Here is an 18,740-nt window from a genome sequence, read left to right as displayed (position 1 = left end):
AGTTTAAATCTTCTGTTATAATCCTGCAATCCCTTTTACATCAATATTATAGAATCTGAATGTTTTCCAGGCCCACTTAAGTAATCTTAATAGAATCATGCATTTTTAAAAAAGTAAATAAATTCCGGACTATATCCAGACTCACTCTATGGTGATTTTATATATTGCCAGGTTCCCCCTCCTCATTGCCCCCACCCAGATTCAAGAGATTAATTTCATATTACAAATGAGGCCTAAGTCCTGGGTTTATCATTTGTTTCTCCTCCTAAATCAATGGCAATAAATACTGCCATTAGTACTAATGTAGTACTAATGTGTGTGTGCCATTGGCTTCTTCTGCCTCCACCTGCCTGCTTCTGCTTTTTCTGTTGGACTGCAGCTTGCTGCCTCTGTGGAACATTTGTGGGGAGTGTGTGCAGGACTGGGGCCAGGGGTGAGTGACTGGCCCCAGTCCTGGTACTATCTGGTACTGGTACTATCTGCCTGGCTCTAGGCCTTTTATAGCAATGCTGTCTGCCCCTCAGTTTGCTAGAAGTCCAGCAGAGAAAAGGAAAAGTCCATCTACTTCCTATTCAGTGCTGCCCAGGGTGAGAGACTGTGTTGTTTTCTCTTTCTGCTGCTACCTGCCTGCTCCTTGCTTCCCCTGTGAGACTGTGGCCTGCTGCCCCTGCTGAACATCTGTGGGGGGTGAGTGCAAGACCGGGGCCAGGGGTGAGTGACTCAGAAGTTCCTGGTACCACCTGCCCAGCAACGGGCCTTTTATTGGAAAGCTGCCTATGGTGGAGGGGTTGAGGGGGATAACAATGGTGAGGGCCAGGCTGTTTGGTTCAGGATTCTTCATGGGTGTGTAAAGGTGGGTGGGTAGCTATTTGAAATCCTGGGTCTGTCTGGAGATGGGGTGACAGGGGGTATATCCCCTGCCCCACTGAATGTGGGGCAGCTATTCCAGTGGTGGTGGGGGATAGAAGAAGTAACTTGACAGGTTAGCAGGCCATTGCAGGGGAAACCAGAAGCTTAATTGCTGTTTCCCCTTTGGGCTGTCCTGCCAGCTCTTTGACCTTGGAAATCCATGCCAACCACCCACAGAACCTCATCTTGCTCCTTTGTAATACCAGGTTGGTCCAGAATAAACCTGAAATAATCCATGATCTGATTCTTGATGAAGTATGTATTACCAAGAGATTTGGTTGCGGGAGGCTGGTGGCCCATTCTGGTCCCATCTTCTCCCTCCAGGGTACTCTGTTGAGGAGCAGGGGAGGGGACATGGGAGGGGAGGTGGAGTGGCTGTGGTCTATAAGAACAATATCTCCCTTGCTAGGATCCCTGTCAAAGTGTCTGACTATATTGAATGTGTGTACTTAAGTTCGGGGACCAGGAATACCCTGCTGCCCAATGGAGTCCCTAACTGAGCTGACTGACTTGGTCTCCGGGTTGGCATTGGGATTGGAGTCTCCCAGGCTTGAGTTGGTGGGGGACTCCAAAGTTCATTTTGGGAACAATTTGTCCAGGGTGGCTCAGGAGTTCATAGCAGCCATGACAACTTTGGGCCTATCCCAAGTGGTCTCGGGACTGACACATATTCCTGGTCACACACTTAATCTGGTCTTTCATTCTGATCAGTGTAGTGTTCCGTGGGTGGGGACTCCTGTGATTTGCCCATTGTCATGGACGGACCACCATCTGGTTAAGGTTGGACTCACGACTGGATCCCACCTCCACAGGGGTGAGGGGGGCCCATTAGGATGGTCCACCCAAGAAGGTAATTGGATCCAATAGAATTCCACAAAGCCTTGGAGGGATGGCTCTGGCAGTGATCCTGTCAACACTCTGGTGAAGAATTGGAACAATCAACTCACCAGGGCAGTGGACATGATCGCTCCTAAGCATCCTCTCTGAGCCACTTCGAAACTGGCCTCTTGGTATATGGAAGAACTAAGGGGACTGAAGTGGAAAGGTAGACAACTAGAGTGCTAATGGAGAAAGACTCAACTCAAATCCAACAGATTATTACATAAAGCACATTTGAAGATCTATGCTCAGGCAATACGTGAGAAGCGATTCTTTTCTGCCCGTATTGTATCTGCAAATTCACATCCGCTGGAGTATTTAAGGGTTGTGAAGGGGTTCGTGTGTGCCCCTTCCCCCTTGAATCAATACTTGGAACCAACAATTACTCACTGTGAAGTTAATGATTTTTTTCTGGACAAAATTTCTCGTATTTGGGCCGACTTAGATTCAAACTCCACATTTGTTACAGAGTCTGATGCTGAGGTGTCCAGCAGCTCCTCTTATGTGCTGACCCTGGATCAATTTGAGTTCATGACTCCTGAGGATGTGGACAAATTTCTTGGAATGGTGTGGCCTACTTGATCCTTACCCCAAATGCCTTATACTATCTGGCAGAGAATGCTGTTGTAGAAGCCCTGGTAGAGATTATAAATGCTTCTCTGAGGCATTCCTTAAAGAGACAGCCATTATACCGCTTCTGAAGAAGCCTGCCTTGGATCCCTCAGAGTTAAGCAACTACAGGCCTGTCTCCTTCCATGGCTGGACAAGGTGACTGAGAAGGTGGTGGCCTCCCAGCTCCAGGCAGTCTTTGGGGTAACTCATCATCTAGACATATTTCAAACTGTCTTTCGGGTGGGCAATGGGATGGAGACTGCCTTGGTCAGCCTGATTGATGATCTCCAATTGGGAATTGAAAGAGGCAGTGTGAATTTGGTCCTTTTGGATCTTTCAGCAGCCTTTGATACTATTGACCATAGTATCCATCTTGAATGTCTGAGGGGATTGCAAGTGGGAGGCACTACTTGCAGTGGTTCTGATCCTACCTCATGGGCAGATTCCAGATGGTGTCTCTTGGAGACTGTTCTTTAAAGTCTGAACTTTTGTATGGTGTCCCTCAGGGCTCCGTATTGACTCCAATTTGTTTAATATCTACATGAAACCGCTGAGAGAGATCATCGGGAGATTTGGTGCAGGGTGTTATCAATATGCCGATGACACCCAAATCTATTTCTTCATGTCAACATCATCAGGAAAAGGCATAACTTCCCTAAATGCCTGCCTGGAGGCGGTGATGGGCTGGATGAGGGATAACAAACTGAGGCTGAATCCAGATAAGACGGAGATACTTATTGTGCTGGGGTCTGAACTCGGGTGGCAATTTTGATTTGCTGGTTCTGTATGGGGGCACACTCCCCCAGAAGGTACAGGTACGCAGTCTGGGGTTGCTTCTGGATCCCAACTTCTCCCTGTTGTCCCAGGTTGAGGTGGTGGCCAGAGGTGCTTTCTATGAGCCTCAGCTGCTACACCAGCTGCGTACGCTTCTTGAGATGAATGACCTCAGAATCGTGGTAGATATGCTGGTAACCTCTAAGCTGGACTACTTTAATGCACTCTATGTGAGGCTGCCTTTGTAGGTACACTATAAACTGCAGCTGGTACAGAATGCGGTGGCCAGTTTGGTCTCCAGGTCATCTAGGAGAGACCATATTATTCCTGAGTTGAAAGAGCTACACTGGCTGCCGATAAGTTTCTGGGCAAAATACAAGGTGCTGGTTATTACCTCTAAAGCTCTAAACAGCTTAGGTCCTGGGTAGTTAAGAAAACATCTTCTTCACCATGAACCCCATCGCCTATTAAGATCATCTGGAGGAGTTCGTCTGCATTTGCCACCAGCTTGTCTGGCAGCTATTCGGGAATGGACCTTCTCCATTGTTGTCCCTGGGGTTTGGAATGTGCTCCCTGTTGAAATAAGAGCCTCCTCATCCCTGTCAACTTTTAAAAAGACACAGAAGACCTATTTATTCACCCAGGCTTTTAGTTAGATTTATCGTTTTATTACTTTTATGTTTGGGTTTTTAATGATTTTAATTGCTTAATTGATTTTATTTTTTTAAATGATTTTAATTGTAAACCACCCAGAGACACAAGTTTGGGGCAGTACAGAAATTATTTATTATTATTTATTTGATTTCTATACTGCCCCTCCAAAAATGGCTCAGGGTGGTTTACACAGAGAAATAATACATAAAGAAGATGGCTCCCTGTCCCCAAAGGACTCACAATCTAAAAAAATATATAAGATAGATACCAGCAACAGTCACTGGAGGTACTGGTATCTCTAATAATGTGTGAAGGTCAGTATCAGGCAATTGGCTAGTTCACACAATCATTAACTGGGTTGGACAAGCAACCTACCTAGTTTTGGGATCTGTGTGCTAAGGACAGGCACAAACTGGTTTGGTACTTCCTTAGGGAAGCACTAAGCCGGCTTGGGCACCTGCAGCCAGAATGGTTCAGCAAGGTGTAGAGCAGTTCCCTTGAGAAGCAGCAGCAGGTCCTCACCTGTTCCTTTGTCAGCCTGCTGCTTTTTTGGGCATGGTGCTCTCTCTACCAAAGGCTGCACATGGCTGCAGAGCTGTTCCCTGCAGCCTGCACGTGGCGTTGGCACACACATGGCAGCTGCACATGTGTACATGGCTCACCCACAGCTGCCTGAGCCCATTCAGGCACATCCCTACATGTGTGCACTCTCAATGTATTATTGTGCATGAGTAAAAACCTAGATATGAGGATCAGGAAGTGATAATCTGTGAGACAGTATTACTTCACCTGTAAGGTCAGGTGATGCCAACACAAGGCTCCCACATGATCACTTCCCCCTCCTGCCTAGATTTTTTGATTGATTGATTGATTGATTGGTTAAGTGCCATCAGGTCAGTGTTGATTCTTAGCGACTACATAGATAGATTCTCTCCAGGATGTTCTGTCTTCAGGTCTCTCAGTGGTGCACTCATTGCTCACACACAATCAAAATTAGGGAACATGCACAGCTCTTGAAGCTGGGTAGGTAATTTGTCTTACTCAGTTTATGGTAATGAGAACCAACCTTATAAAGGTTGATGAGGTTTGAATCAGCAAAGAGTGCTTTAGGGTTGAAGGAGACTCCTAAACTCTCTTTTGTCATCAGATCTGCTTGCACAGATTTGCCCACCTCCTTTTTTTATGCTTGAATAAATGTGATATTCAGCAGTGTGTTCAATAAAATATAGGTCATTATCCTTCAAATGTCAAATTTTATGCAGAAAATGTACTGAAAAAACACACCATATGTAGTACCCAGGGAATCTTTTGCAGTGTTTTGAGTTTTTTACTTTTTGAAGAGCAATTATGATTTTGCATTTATATTTCTTTTGTGCAACCTCTTAGCTTTATAGTAAGTTATTAGGGATATGAGGTATATCAAGAACAGGTAAGCAGAATAGACACAAATATTTAAAAAATCAAATACTTTAAAAAACTTTCTACTATAAGAAGATTCCTTTTAAAAAGTTAGCTTTAAAAAAATCTGACAACTTTAAAAAAATCTTTAAGGACCTACCTTTTCACCCAAGCCTTTATTTAAATTGTGGTTTAAAACTGTTGGAAGATTTTTATTTCTGTATTTTAATTTTTTATGTTGTTGTAAGCTGCCCAGAGATGGAAGCCTGGGGTGGCATACAAATTTGATTGATGATGATGATGATAAATAACATCTGAACTGAATATAAATATGCAAAAGCAAAGCTTACAATTGTAATCACTTGGCAATGCTTCTTTAAAACCTGCTGTTCAAAGATAAAATGCCTTTGCACATGGAAGTTCCCTTCAGTTATCATGGTTAAAAGCTGTTGATAGATTGATCCTCCATTATTTTGTCTTTTTAGAAGCTTTCAAAAATAGTGGCCACCACCATATCTTAAAGGGGAGTTTACAGATTGCAACTTTACAGAAAGGAGACTTAACAGATTATGCAAACCACAGCACAATAGCCTTAATTTCACATGCTAGCAAAATAATGCTCAGGATCAACCAACACAGATTAGGGCCCTATGTGGAAAGCGAAATGCCGGATGTTCAAGCTGGTTTCAGAAAATGCTGAAGAACAAGAGATATAATTGCTGATGCATGCTGGATAATTGAGAAAGCCAAAGAATACCAGAAAGAAGTCAATATGTGCATTATTGACTACAAGGAAAGTGGGGGGGGGGGCGGTGCAAGGCCATTCAATTTGCCTTGCTAGAACTTACCAACTGGCCCCTCTGCCTCCTGTCAAGATTCCAGCCCAGACGGAGAGCAGCCTGCATGTCTGCTACCAAGTTCCAGCTGGCTGGTTTTCAGCCTCCCAGATTGTTGAACAGAACCTCCTGCCACATGTCCTGGGAGCTACTTGTGGGAGGAGTGGCTTTGCGGGCTTGCAGGCTTAAAAACAAGAAGTCTCGCCAAAGGTGTAACTGTCAGGGTGGCCGTCAGGGTGCCTGTAGGTGGCCAAAGCCAGCCACCAAAGGGGGCCAGCCTTTGGGGCTGGGCCTTCAAGGGTGGGACTGAGGGCTGAGGGGTTGGGTTGTGCCAGGCCTTTCTGCAGGTATGTGTTTGGGCTCTTTTGAATGGAATGGTGCTGGGAGTGCACCCAGAAGTTCTGCAGCAGCTATTACTGTAGTGGTGGGGATTAGAAGAAATGGTGCTGGCAAAGCAGCTGGCCATTACAGGGGAAGGGAAATCAGTAACTTCGTAACTGTTTCCACTTCCAACTGCTCTGTCAGCTCTCAGGCAGCAGCTCCAACTACCCACAGAACCTGGCCTTGCTTCTCTGCAATGCCAGGTCAGTTCAGAATAAGACCGAAATTGTCCATGATTTGATCGTGGATGAGGAAGCTGACCTAGCATGTATAACTGAGACCTGGTTGGAGGAGGTGAGTGGTCCAGTGTGGGCTCAGCTTCTCCCTCCAGGTTATTCTGTCGTGGAGTAGGCTAGGGGAAGTGGGCAGTGGGGACGGCGGGGTGGAGTGGCTGTGGTCCATAAGAATATCATCTCTCTTAGCAGGGCCCCTGTGAGACAGTTGACTTATACTGAGTGCATATTTTTGAGGCTGGGAACTAGGGATAGACTGGGGATTCTGTTGATGTACCGTCCACCCCACTGCCCAACTGACTACCTAATGAGCTGACGGAGCTGGTTGTGGAGTTGGTGTTAGAGTCTCCTAGACTTTTGGTGCTGGGGGACTTCAATATTCACTTGGGGGCTGGCTTGTCTGGTGCAGCTCAGGAGTTCATAGAGGCCATGACAACTATGGGCCTATCCCAATTAGTTTCTGAACCAACTCATGTTGTCAGCCATGCACTCGATTTGGTCTTTTGTTCGGATCAGGGGGGTGTTCCATGGGTGGGAGATCTGGTGGTCTCCCCAATGTCATGGACGGACCACTACCTGGCTAAGGTTGGTTTCACAGCAACAATCCACCCCTGCAGGGGTGGTGGAACTATTAGGATGGTCCATCTGAAAAGGCTGCTGGAACCAGCAGGATTTCAAAAGGCCTTGGAGTGTTTTGATGTTGGTGTAGCTGGTGATTCTGTTGATGCCCTGGAAAGAACCTGGAACAGGGAACTCAACATGGCAGTAGACATGATTGTTCCTAAGTGTCCCTTCCGACCTGCTTCCAAAATGGCCCCTTGGTATACTGAGGAGCTGCAGGAGCTGAAGCAGTTGGGTAGGTGACTAGAACACAAGTGGAGGAGAATTTGGTTTGAATCGGACAGGAAGCGGCATGTGACCCATTTGAAGACTTATGTGGTGGCAGTGCGTGCAGTGAAAAAGAGATTTTGGTCTGCGCACATTGCAGCTGCAGGTTCACACTCAGCAGAGCTATCCCGGGTTGTGAGGAATTTAGGTTCTGCTCCTTCTACTTCAAATCAGTCCCCGGGGTTGTTCTGCTGTGATGCTTTTAATGTTTTTTTTGCGAACAAGATCTCCTGTATTCGGGCCGACTTGGACTCCACTATTTCTGAAAAGTCTATGGAGGAGCTGCCCAGCAATCCTTCTTGCAGTATTAGGTTGGATCAGTTTCAATCTGTGACTTCTGAGGATGTGGACAAGCTGCTTGGGGTGGTGCGGCCTACTACTTGTTCTCTGGATCCTTGTCCAACTTGGCTGCTTCTATCTAGCAGGGAGATTGTTGGAGGTGGCCTAGTTAATATCGTATGTACATTGCTGAGGGAGGGTAGGGTGCCTCCTTGTCTGAAGGAGGCAATGGTTAGACTGTTCCCTAAGAAGCCATCCCTGGACGCCTTAACTCCCTTGGTTGGGCAAGGAGATTGAGAGGGTGGTGGCTGACCAGCTCCAGGAAGTATTGGAGGAAACTGAAACTGGATTGGAAGAAGATGAGTGCAGTTTTTAAGTTGGAGGAAGAAACATCAATAACCTGCACTATGCTTATGACACCAGTCTGATAGGTGAGAATGCTGATGATCTGCAAGTTGTAGTAATGAAAGTCAAGGAGCACAGTGAAAAAATGGGACGGCAACTAAATATAAAGAAGACTAAACTAATGACAACGGGTACAGCAACAAGCCTCAGAATTGCCAATGAAGACATTGAAGTGGTGGATAGCTTTTGCCTTATAGGATTGACCATCAACAGTAAAGGATCCAGCAGTCAAGAAATACACCATAGACTAGCACTTGGTAGGGTTGCAATGAAGGCCTTGGAAAGGATATTTAGATGGTGTGACGTGTCTTACCTACAAAGATTAGAATCATTTGGACAATGGTTTTTCCCGTGATACTCTATGGATGCAAAAGCTGGACTTTGAAGAAGCAAGATAGAAAAAGCATTGACGCTTTGACAAATGACCAGGCTCAAATTATCAAACTTTCAATATATTATGTGAAGACCCAGCTCCCTTGAGAAGTCCATAATGCTGGGAAAAGTTGGAGGAAAGGAAAGAAGAGGATGACCAGGAGCAAGGTGGATGGACTCGATTACGACAGCAATGAATGCACCACTGAGAGACCTTAAAGGCCAAGTTGAAGACAGATCATCCTGGAGAGAATCTATCTATGTGTTCGCTAAAGGTCAACACTGACTTGACGGCACTTAATCAATTAATCAATCAAACACCATATCTTCATGATTTAAGGGTTACAAATTACTATTATGATTATGATTATACTACTATTACTATTACTACCACTATTACTATTAAATATTCTTATTTCACTTTTCAGTCAAAAACGTCCTCAAAGCCATTTACACTGCAAAAAACCAAACCAAACCCCAAACAATAGCTGTGTATCCTAAATGGGCTTGAGATTTAAACACATAAAGACACAAGGTGAACACCAGCAAACAACCACTGCAGAAGACAGTGGCCCACACGTTGTTCAGTAATACAAGGGCAACCATGTTGTTTGCAGAGAGGCTGGAGATTTGCTGCAATGAAGGCTTGTTCTACAGCCCAGTGTCCTCTTCTGCAGCCCTCAGGACATATTTTTTGGAAATGAATAAAGCTTTTGCTGGCAGTGGGAGGAAAGCCAAAACCACTTCCCCATCTGCCTCTGCACATGTTGGACTTCACCTTTACTGCAATCTAGCCTCTCTGTTAGGGCAGTGTGCTTCTTCTGCTCTCATATCTCTGTGCAACACGTGGGACACTATATGGGAATAAATTGCTCTCCCTGCTCAAAATATGTATTTATGCCTCTTGTCCCTGCTAGCAGGGGTGAGTTCCATAAGTTAATTAAGCTGTGTCTGAATAAGTATTTTCTTTTTCTGTAGGATAAAAGAGACACATTAATAATATAATTCACAGCCAATACACCCTGTTTTGTCCAAATACTTGCACTCCATTTCTTTTTAACTTTTAGATGTCCTGTTTAACACACCCTGAAGTGTACACTGCAGGGTGGTTTCAGTGCTAGCAACAGGCTGTGCAACTCTAAAATCTCTTGGCTAATCTCACATGATCAATGCAAACAAAGGTGAGTCCAATGCTAACCCAGAAAAATAAATATTAATTGTGTAATTTCAAACATGTCATGAATAAAAAAGTGGCATCAAAACATTTTGGCTCTGTTAACCAAAAGAAAAGTGAAAGTGAGGGTTTGGACAGAAATGACTAAACAGTTTCAGTGGTTTTCAAGTTAGTTCACTGGCCAAACTTGAAAAGCTGCAATATCACATTACTGAGTATTTATGATTATATAAGTAATCTGTAAACAGAGATTCAGGATTTTCCCCCCAGTGTGGTAAATGAAGAAACCGTACCAACAGCAGCAGTACACAAGAACACAGAGTAGTGATTCCAGGTATGAATCCTGACACAATCTAATTTTGAAGCAGAAATGTATTATTATTAATAATAATAATTACTACTACTACTGGTCCTTAGTTTTAATTTCCTACATTGATTCATTCCAATAAGACTGTTGCCTGTAATGCATTCTCTGCTAACGCTTGCACCAAATCTGCTAAAAATGTGGTAGATTTTTGTGTGTTTGCTTTTGCATTTTCTTTAGGGGTTCTTTCTAGCAACAAACACAGGCAAAAGAAACTGAAAGTTGCTGAAATGAGACTTGCTACGAACACTCACTTAAAGAGTTATTTTGAGGCAAATCCTGGGAGATCTGTTTAAGGAAAGCCCACACAGCTGGAAAATCATTAGATGAAATTAACATTAGCATATTTTTATCATGTGCCGAACTTGTTTTGCTGTAGAATTTAGCTTCCTGGCTTGTAGAACTTTCTTGTTGATATTATGTGATTTCTTTCTTTCTCTGATTAAAGTTCACACGACCATGTGCATGTGTGGTCAGGCGGGTGGTGGAGAACAGAAGGTTCTTCCTACCTAAACAGCATGGATGTTCTCAAGTTAAGGGTTCTAGTCATGCTTACTACCACAAGACCAGCTCTCTTCTGTTTCAAGCTGTGGAAGGTGTGTTGGCGGGGGGGGGGGGGCTACTTGTTTAAACAGCAAGTTTAAAAGAATGGATTTTAATATATTCAACATTTAATTGCACAGACTAGTGGGCAGCATTCCAACAAGGACTTGCAGAAATAGAAGATGTCCTGCTCGCAGAATGCAAGAGGGAAAAGCTATTTTTACAAATCCTCCCTCCCACTGAAGCCCCCTGAATCCACAAAAAAAAATTTTGAGGGTCCTTCAACCCACAAAGACATATTTTCAGAGGCCACAGAGGGAATAAAGAAGCAGTGAAAGAAGCAGTGAAAGAAGCAGTGACCCCTCTCTGTATGAATAGAACATTTTCTGGTCATACACATACTAATCAGAATGCTGCCCAGTGTTTTAACAGCATTTGTTGGGGATACACTGAATACCTTATAATAAGCAGAGTTATATGTGCTCATGAGGAATAGCCATATATAGTGTGAAATACAAGGGAGGTGTTTTATAACTGCTTCCCCCATAAACACTAAGCAGTCTTATGTAGATTTAACTAATACTTTATTCAGAAAACAACTCCATTTTCTCCTTAAAAACACAAAAGTTTGCTAGGCAGAATATAATGGTGGGGGGGGGGGGAATCAATTCTCCTCTTCTGCCCTTCTCTAAATAGTATCTCTATAAACAGAGAACTGCACATGCATAACAATAATATCAATCACAGCACTTTAGTATCAGGAAGTGACATGGACTATGTTAATCTGCATTGTTCCTCAGTCTCTCTTCTTCCTTTTTTGAATTATTGGCAATGTGAACATAGAACAAAATTAAGCGCGGGGGAGGGGGGTTGCTGTGTTATTGATGCCAACTGGTTTCAGTATAATCAACAGGTAGCTGCTGAGTGAATAATCCAACTGGAATAATGTCAACAGTGCCATCAACTTTGCCCCTAACTATATTGAATTATTCTCACGATAATCTATAGGTTGAGCTCATTAGCTACATGAAATTCCATCCTACACCAAAATGTATGAAGGGGATGGGAATTAAAGAATTGTGGCTGACAGTGAAGTCTCAGAAATGGCTTATAGGGATCTCCTCAATTTTATCAGCAGCCATAAATACAATAATGCCAGCAGTGGGAATGTTTACTGAGAGGCCTTAATAACTGAGGTAGAAGAGGATGTTGGTTGCGCATTAACAGCTTCAGTCTTTCAGCTCATTCCCCTCTGACACCGATGCATTAGCCCAAACTGATAGTGGTTGCAGATGTCTATTGAATGAATGTCTTACATGTAATGTTTACTGTATTAAAAAGTTATGGAGGCCTGACACATGCTGATTCGCCCCCAACCCTGCTCCCCTCTAGGGACAACCCTGCCAGGGGGCTCCAGCCCAGGGGCATCTGGTCTCAAGTGACCAATGGCATAGAGCCGCTGCTGTTCATCAGCAGGACAGGCCAAGAGCTCTTCGTGACTCCTGCTGTTGCTACAGGATATTGATTATTGTGGGCCAGCAAAAGTCCCTACAAGCCAGATCTGGCCTGAAGGCCTTATGTAGTACAGGTCTGCCCTACATGTGGCTTTAAGCACTTCCCTTGCAAGCATATTGTTACAGAATGGCTACATCTGCCCCCCTTCCTTAGCATGGGATTAGAGCTGGCAGGATGCTTTTTAGAGACCCATGGACAAATTCTTTGATGTTTAGCTTGGCTTTGTAATCCTCACCTCTGTCATGTGCTGTTTGATGTCTCTAGGCAGAAGACAATAGGAAATTGAGTTTTGAATTCCCTGTGGGAAGATGTGATAAGACATATCTCCGAATAGCCTGACCATAAATCATGAACATCCATGCGCTTTTCAGGAGAGCATTACCACAGGGAAAGTAGAGGGAAAGTAGAGGGAAAGCCTGGATCAGACCAGTTCTTAAAACTGAGCTGAGGTTATCAAAAACAATAGAGACTTTTTCACTAACAGATGCTCTTTGATGAAACAGCTGTAAGGGCATCAATCCACTACCAAGATTTGGCTTCACACACCTCCCGTTGCTTGCTTCTGATGTTATGGAGCAGACAGTTGGAGTTTTACAAACCCATTGAAAAAACAGGTTAACGAGTCCTAATTCTTTGTTCATTTACTGTCCCAAATCATGGAGAGGGTAATGGAATCCAGTCTGATAGCAAAAGAATTCTCTCTCTTTCTTCAAAGCCTCTTGGGGACTAATAAATCGAGGACCCATGGAAGGCATTGGTCTGTAATTCAGCATATATAGAAAAGGTAACTTTCTTCCCCAATCCCCAGCTTTCTTCATGGTAAAACTCATTATGATGGATCTTTCGGTGCTATGTATTGTTACTCTTCATTTTCAATGTCACCTTTTTCACCTCCTTGCATCCCTTCAAACACCTCCTTTTCCTTCACTCTCTTTCACTAGTCCAATGCTTATCTCTTTCTCTCTTTTTTAGTTCACTCCCTTTTTATCCCTGAGTTGAAGCTTCCAGTGGGACCAAACCATCACTAATTTGATCCATCAGCTGTCTGGCATTCTTTACTTCCCTGCCCATAGTTTCTCCCTGGCTCTATATTGTTCTGTTTCTATGGTTCCCTTCCTCATTTGACATGATTTAGTCATGTACTCTGTGATTTCGACTCTATTCATTCAATCATTCATTCATTCGATTTATATACCACCCTTCCAGACTGGCTCAAGGCAGTTTACAACAAAATAAAAACAACTAATACCAGTTAACAATTAAAATCAAAACTATAAAAACAGAATAAAAACCAATTAAACTTTCAAACAGTTAAAAACCTTGGAAAACAGGACAAACATTTAAAACAGTTTACAACAGTTTAAAAACCCTGAAAGGCCAGGCCAAATGGATAGGTTTTAAGGGCTCTCCTGAAAGACAGTAATAAACTCAAATTACGGATTTCTGCTGGGATTGCATTCCATAGCCCAAGAGCAGCTACAGAGAAGGCCCGCCTCTGAGTCACCACCAGACAAACCGGTGGTAACTGGAGACAGACCTCCTCAGATGACCTTAACATGTGGCATTAAAGTCTTCCTGCTATGTTATGGCTTTAGAAATCACTACTCATTGCAATATATACAAATGGCTCATGGGTCATATGTTTTGAATAGATTTAATCACTTAGTTAATTGTGTAAATTCAGATATCAGAATCATGCGTATATGACTTGTGGTACCTGCCTCCCATTGTAAAATCACAGGCAGCTAATATCCAAGGTTCCCTGGGCATGTGAAATGTGTCTGTTAGTGAGCACATATGGTTATAGCATGCTTGGTTTTTGAAGTTAAATAGCAGGTGGATTGGGCCCACTATGGATCAGGATCATGGAGGAGGGGGTCTTTCACCCTACTTCACCCTCATCATCATGATCTAGTTGCAAAACACTGGCTGACATCCAGAGCAACTAAGTGAGGACGTGCCAGGAACATAGGAACATAAGCTGCCATATACCAAGTCAGACCTTGTGGTCTATCTAGCTCAGTGTTGTCTTCACAGACTGGCAGCGGCTTCTCCAACGTTGCAGGCAGGAATCTCTCTCAGCCCTATCTTGGAGAAGCCAAGGAGGGAACTTGGAACCTTCTGCTCTTCCCAGAGTGGCTCCATTCCCTGAGGGGGAATAACTTACAGTGCTCAAACTTCTAGTCTCCCATTCATATCCAACCAGGGCAGACCCTGCTTAGCAAAGGGGAGAAATCATGCTTGCTACCCCAAGACCAGCTCTCCTCTCCTAAGAGGAAGATGTGTCTGTACTGCAGTGAGCTTTCCTAGCTGTGCAGCGTCAGGCATGCAGGAGCAGGGAGTGAAGTTCAGATCTTTGCTCGGCTTCCAGAAGTACCCTGAGATACTTGAAAAACATTTTCAGAGTGAGAGCATCAAAATTTATTTCCCTGCCACCCCTGCTATTCATCCTGGTGCAGCGGCAGTGGAAAAGCTCTCTGCAGCACAGATGTCTTTTCCTGGAACATCCACACTCCACTTTATCTGGATGTCATTCATTGTGTTTGAATGTAGCCCTATTTTTATGAGGGGACCTGTTGACTCCACTATACTTTGGATCAGGTAATTGTTAATGAACTCTGCACAGCTGTTGCTCCTGGGAAAGATACATAAACCTGTGGGTGAAAGAATGTGTGAAAAGTCTATTACTATATTACAAAAAATAGTTTTAGCTTTACTAAGCAGAAATGATTACCAATGACACTAAGATATTGCCATGTGATAGTTAGTGGCAGAGAACACACAGCTGTATTTAGATTTTCTCGGGAAGCTAAGAAACACAAGCATGTTATTTTGTAGAGTCAGGCAAAATACAACAGTGAGGTCATGCACCACGACCAAAATCCCAGGTGGCTAGGGAGGGCTGGAGGAAGGCAGGTGTATACCTGCCTTCCCCCAGATGATGCTTAGCTTTAGCAGATGCTTAAAGATGCTGTCTATACTCACAGTCATCAATTTTCTTTACCTATAGGTAGGGATGTACCAAACCTAACAAGACATTTCACTAGTCTTATATCTCAGGGTTTGGTACCTCATCCAAGATCCGGCTTTTCCTTGACATTAATGCAGATAGTAAGAATATCATTTTTGTTTCAGTTCTGCAGTCAATAATTTGTAGAGTGGGGTGGAAGGAGAGACATGTTGGCTGAAGGAATTCAGGTCGATGTGAATAGGTTGTACTGAGAATCTTTGTACTTGCTGGGTTTGATTATCTTGTTTCTTTTTCCCCTCCCCCTCCCTGTTTCTTATGTTTCTCTGTTTATATATTTGTTAAAACAATAATATAATAAAAAAGAAAGAAATTTCATTAGTCTTATCCAAACTCTATAAGATTCTCTTAATTATATAAATATTTTAGCTGAGCAACAAATTTCAAATTAGCTTCAAATTTCATTTAAGAGGTAGCCTTTTAATTTAAGGTGGGCAAAAGCAGTGGCTTGCATACACCTTTCATTTAAGGTGATGCCCTTAATTAGATTTAAGATGGGTGAAATCAGTGGCTATTATCTTTATATTTAATATTCTAAGATTTACCCATGGTTAATCCCATGCGTGGCAACTCTTGCGACTGTTCAGAGAGCTGCCAGATAACCACAGTTACCGGCGGGAGGGGGAAAATGGTGGAAGTGGTGGTAGCCGGCTGGCCAGAAAGCAGCAGTGGGAGGGAGATGAAGTTGGCAGGAGAGATAACGAGCTGGCTGGCCGGAAAAGGGGGCAGGTGGGTGGGTGAGAAGCTGGCCAGCCAGCCAGAAAGCAGTGGCGATGAGTGGGATGGAGAAGAACCTGGCACCCGGTTGGCCAGAAAGTGGTGGGCAGGTGGGTGAGAAGCCAGTTGGCTGGCTAGCCAGAAACTGGGAGGAGGAGGAGAAGCCTGCCCACCCACAAGAAAGGGGGTGGTGGACAGGAGAAGAAGCCATTGCATGGCCGGCCAGAAAGTGGTGGGTGGGTGGGTGAGAAGCTGGCCAACTGGCCGGCCAGCAACTGGCAGGTGGGGGGAGAAGAAGCCCACCCTCCCATCCACCAGAAAGTGAGTGGAAGATGGGAGAAGAAGCCGGTGCCTGGCCAACCAGAAAGTAGCGGGCGGGGGGAAGGAAAAGATGGCATGAGGGCCTGCGGGGGGGGGGGGGGGACAGGTGGCTGTGGGTGGGCCGGCTGGAGGCGCAGATGCTCTGCGCCTGGCCCAGCTAGTATATTATATATTGTACAGTCCACCCTCTGTCTAAATGAGATGCTGCACTTCACAATTCTGCTCAAAAGCACTCTGCTGCTGCTTGCAAACATCCAGTGCCTCGATGGTGCCTAAACACAGCTTCATTCCTGTAGTAATGCAGTTCCTATTAGAAATCATGGGAGCTTTGTCACTGAAGCAATGGCAGCCAGGGAGGCTCTGCATGTTTGCAAGCAGAAGTGCAGGGCTTTTGAGCAGAATGCTCTTGCATGGTGGCATCTTGCTTAGATGGACAGTGGACTGCACAGGACAATCTAAATGTTTATAACAGGGATTCTCAAATTCTCAATTGGACTTCAACTCCCATAATCCCCAGCCTCAGTGGCCTTTGGTTGGGGATTATGGGAGTTGAAGTCCAATAACACCTGAGGACCCAAGTTTGAGAATCACTGGTTTATAACAATGGCATAGCATAGCCATCTAACTTCTCTTTACCCCCCCACCCCGCAAAAAAACACCCACAAATGGAAAGCATGAACAGTCAACCATTAACACCATCAGATGAGTATTTCTTATTATGTGCTTTGAAAGTGAAGTGTGATTATATTTTGTTTGCATAATGTTTTTTTTAATATAGTTTTGCATTGATAAGATAATTGCTGGATGACAGGATCACTGAGCGACAGAGTGACTGCCCACATGATTACAGGGCACCAGATTTTACTGTACATATGATAAATAATCAGGGCTTCTAAGAAAAGGTTTGTTCCTGGCAGCAATTAAGTGCAGCAATGGGGCTGTAAACTATCTGCACATCTCTTCCAGAACCAGCCAGAATTCCCCAATACTGCAGTGACCATGTTCTCATCAGCTGCCCTGTACATGCAACATAGGAAGCTGCCTTATACCAAGCCAGGCCATTGGTCCACCTTGCTCAGTATTGTCTGCACTGATTGGCAACAGCTTCTCCAAGGCTTCAGGCAGAAGTCTTTCGTCGCCCTACCTGGAGATGCCTGGAACTGAACCTGGGAGGCGAGCTGGTCTTGTGCTGAATTGTCCACCCTGGTTTTCATTTAAATGGGAGACTACATGTGAGCACTGTAAGATATTCCCCTCAGGGGATGGAGCCACTCTAGGAAGAGCAGATGGTCCCAGATTCCCTCCCTGGCATCTTCAAGACAGGACTGAGAAAGACTCCTGCCTGCAACCTTGGAGAAGCCACTGCCAGTCTGCATAGACAATACTGAGCTAGATATAGCTCCCAGTTGAGGGGAGTATTGCATTAGAGGAAGATTGTAAGTCAGTTGCAGCATGGTCTAGTATATGTGTTTATTAGGGATGTGCATGAATCGGTTTTTGTGATTCAATTTGAGGTTGAATTGAATCAACTAGATTCAATTTGACCTTGAATATCCAAACACGAATCTCATCAGATTCTATGCAATTTGGATTTGATTTGATTTGGATTTGATTTTATTTGGATTTGAATCAATTCAATCTACTTTTAAAGGTCCAGATGTCACCAAAGTGGGATGATATTGCTCATGGGCAACACTTTCTTACCACCCAAATTTCAAGGTGGTGGGGCACTCGGTGGATTTTTAATGAATTTTTTAGGTTTTAATGATTTTGTATATTTCCACCTTAGGGAATAATGGGGATTCGAAACAGCTCTAACCAGTGTTCTCACTAATATTTTTCATCTATGTGCAGAATGGGTTTTGTTCTGGGTGGCAGTATGAAGGCAGTGTGTATACACACACATTCAAGGTGGGGCCTTCCTGATTCAACCTGAGCAAGATCTAAAATTAACTGAGTGGGCATCAAAAACTGTGAGCATGCGCATACATGCACGCCTTAGAGCAGGCCTGCTCAATTTTGCCCCCCCAGCTGTTTTTCGACTACAACTCCCATATTCCCATAATATCCCATAACTCCCATAATCCAGCTACAGTGGCCAATTGCCAGAGATTATGGGAGTTGTAGGCCAACATCTGCAGGATGGCTGAAATTGAGCAGCCCTTCCTTAGAGGGAACACTGGTCCTAACTCTTACCCTAAACCCTAACCCTAACCTGGATCCCTAACTTTAATATAAACAAACAAACAAACAAACAAACAAAAACCTGAACTTTAGCCCTGGTAGAAGTGGAGTTATGGAGCCAAATGTGCAGTCACTATTTTTTTTGTAGTGTTTACTCTCTTTGGTGTGTAATGACTTTTCCTCATAATTAATCCCTATGAGGATTCATTACGCACCAAAGAGTCTATACAGTTCAGTACTATACGGTACCTCAGTTGCCTTGTGAGTAGGAGGG

The sequence above is a fragment of the Hemicordylus capensis genome, chromosome 3 (assembly GCF_027244095.1).
Source record: "Hemicordylus capensis ecotype Gifberg chromosome 3, rHemCap1.1.pri, whole genome shotgun sequence".
Taxonomy (NCBI): Eukaryota; Metazoa; Chordata; class Lepidosauria; order Squamata; family Cordylidae; genus Hemicordylus; species Hemicordylus capensis.
Note: the sequence above shows the minus strand (reverse complement) of the source record.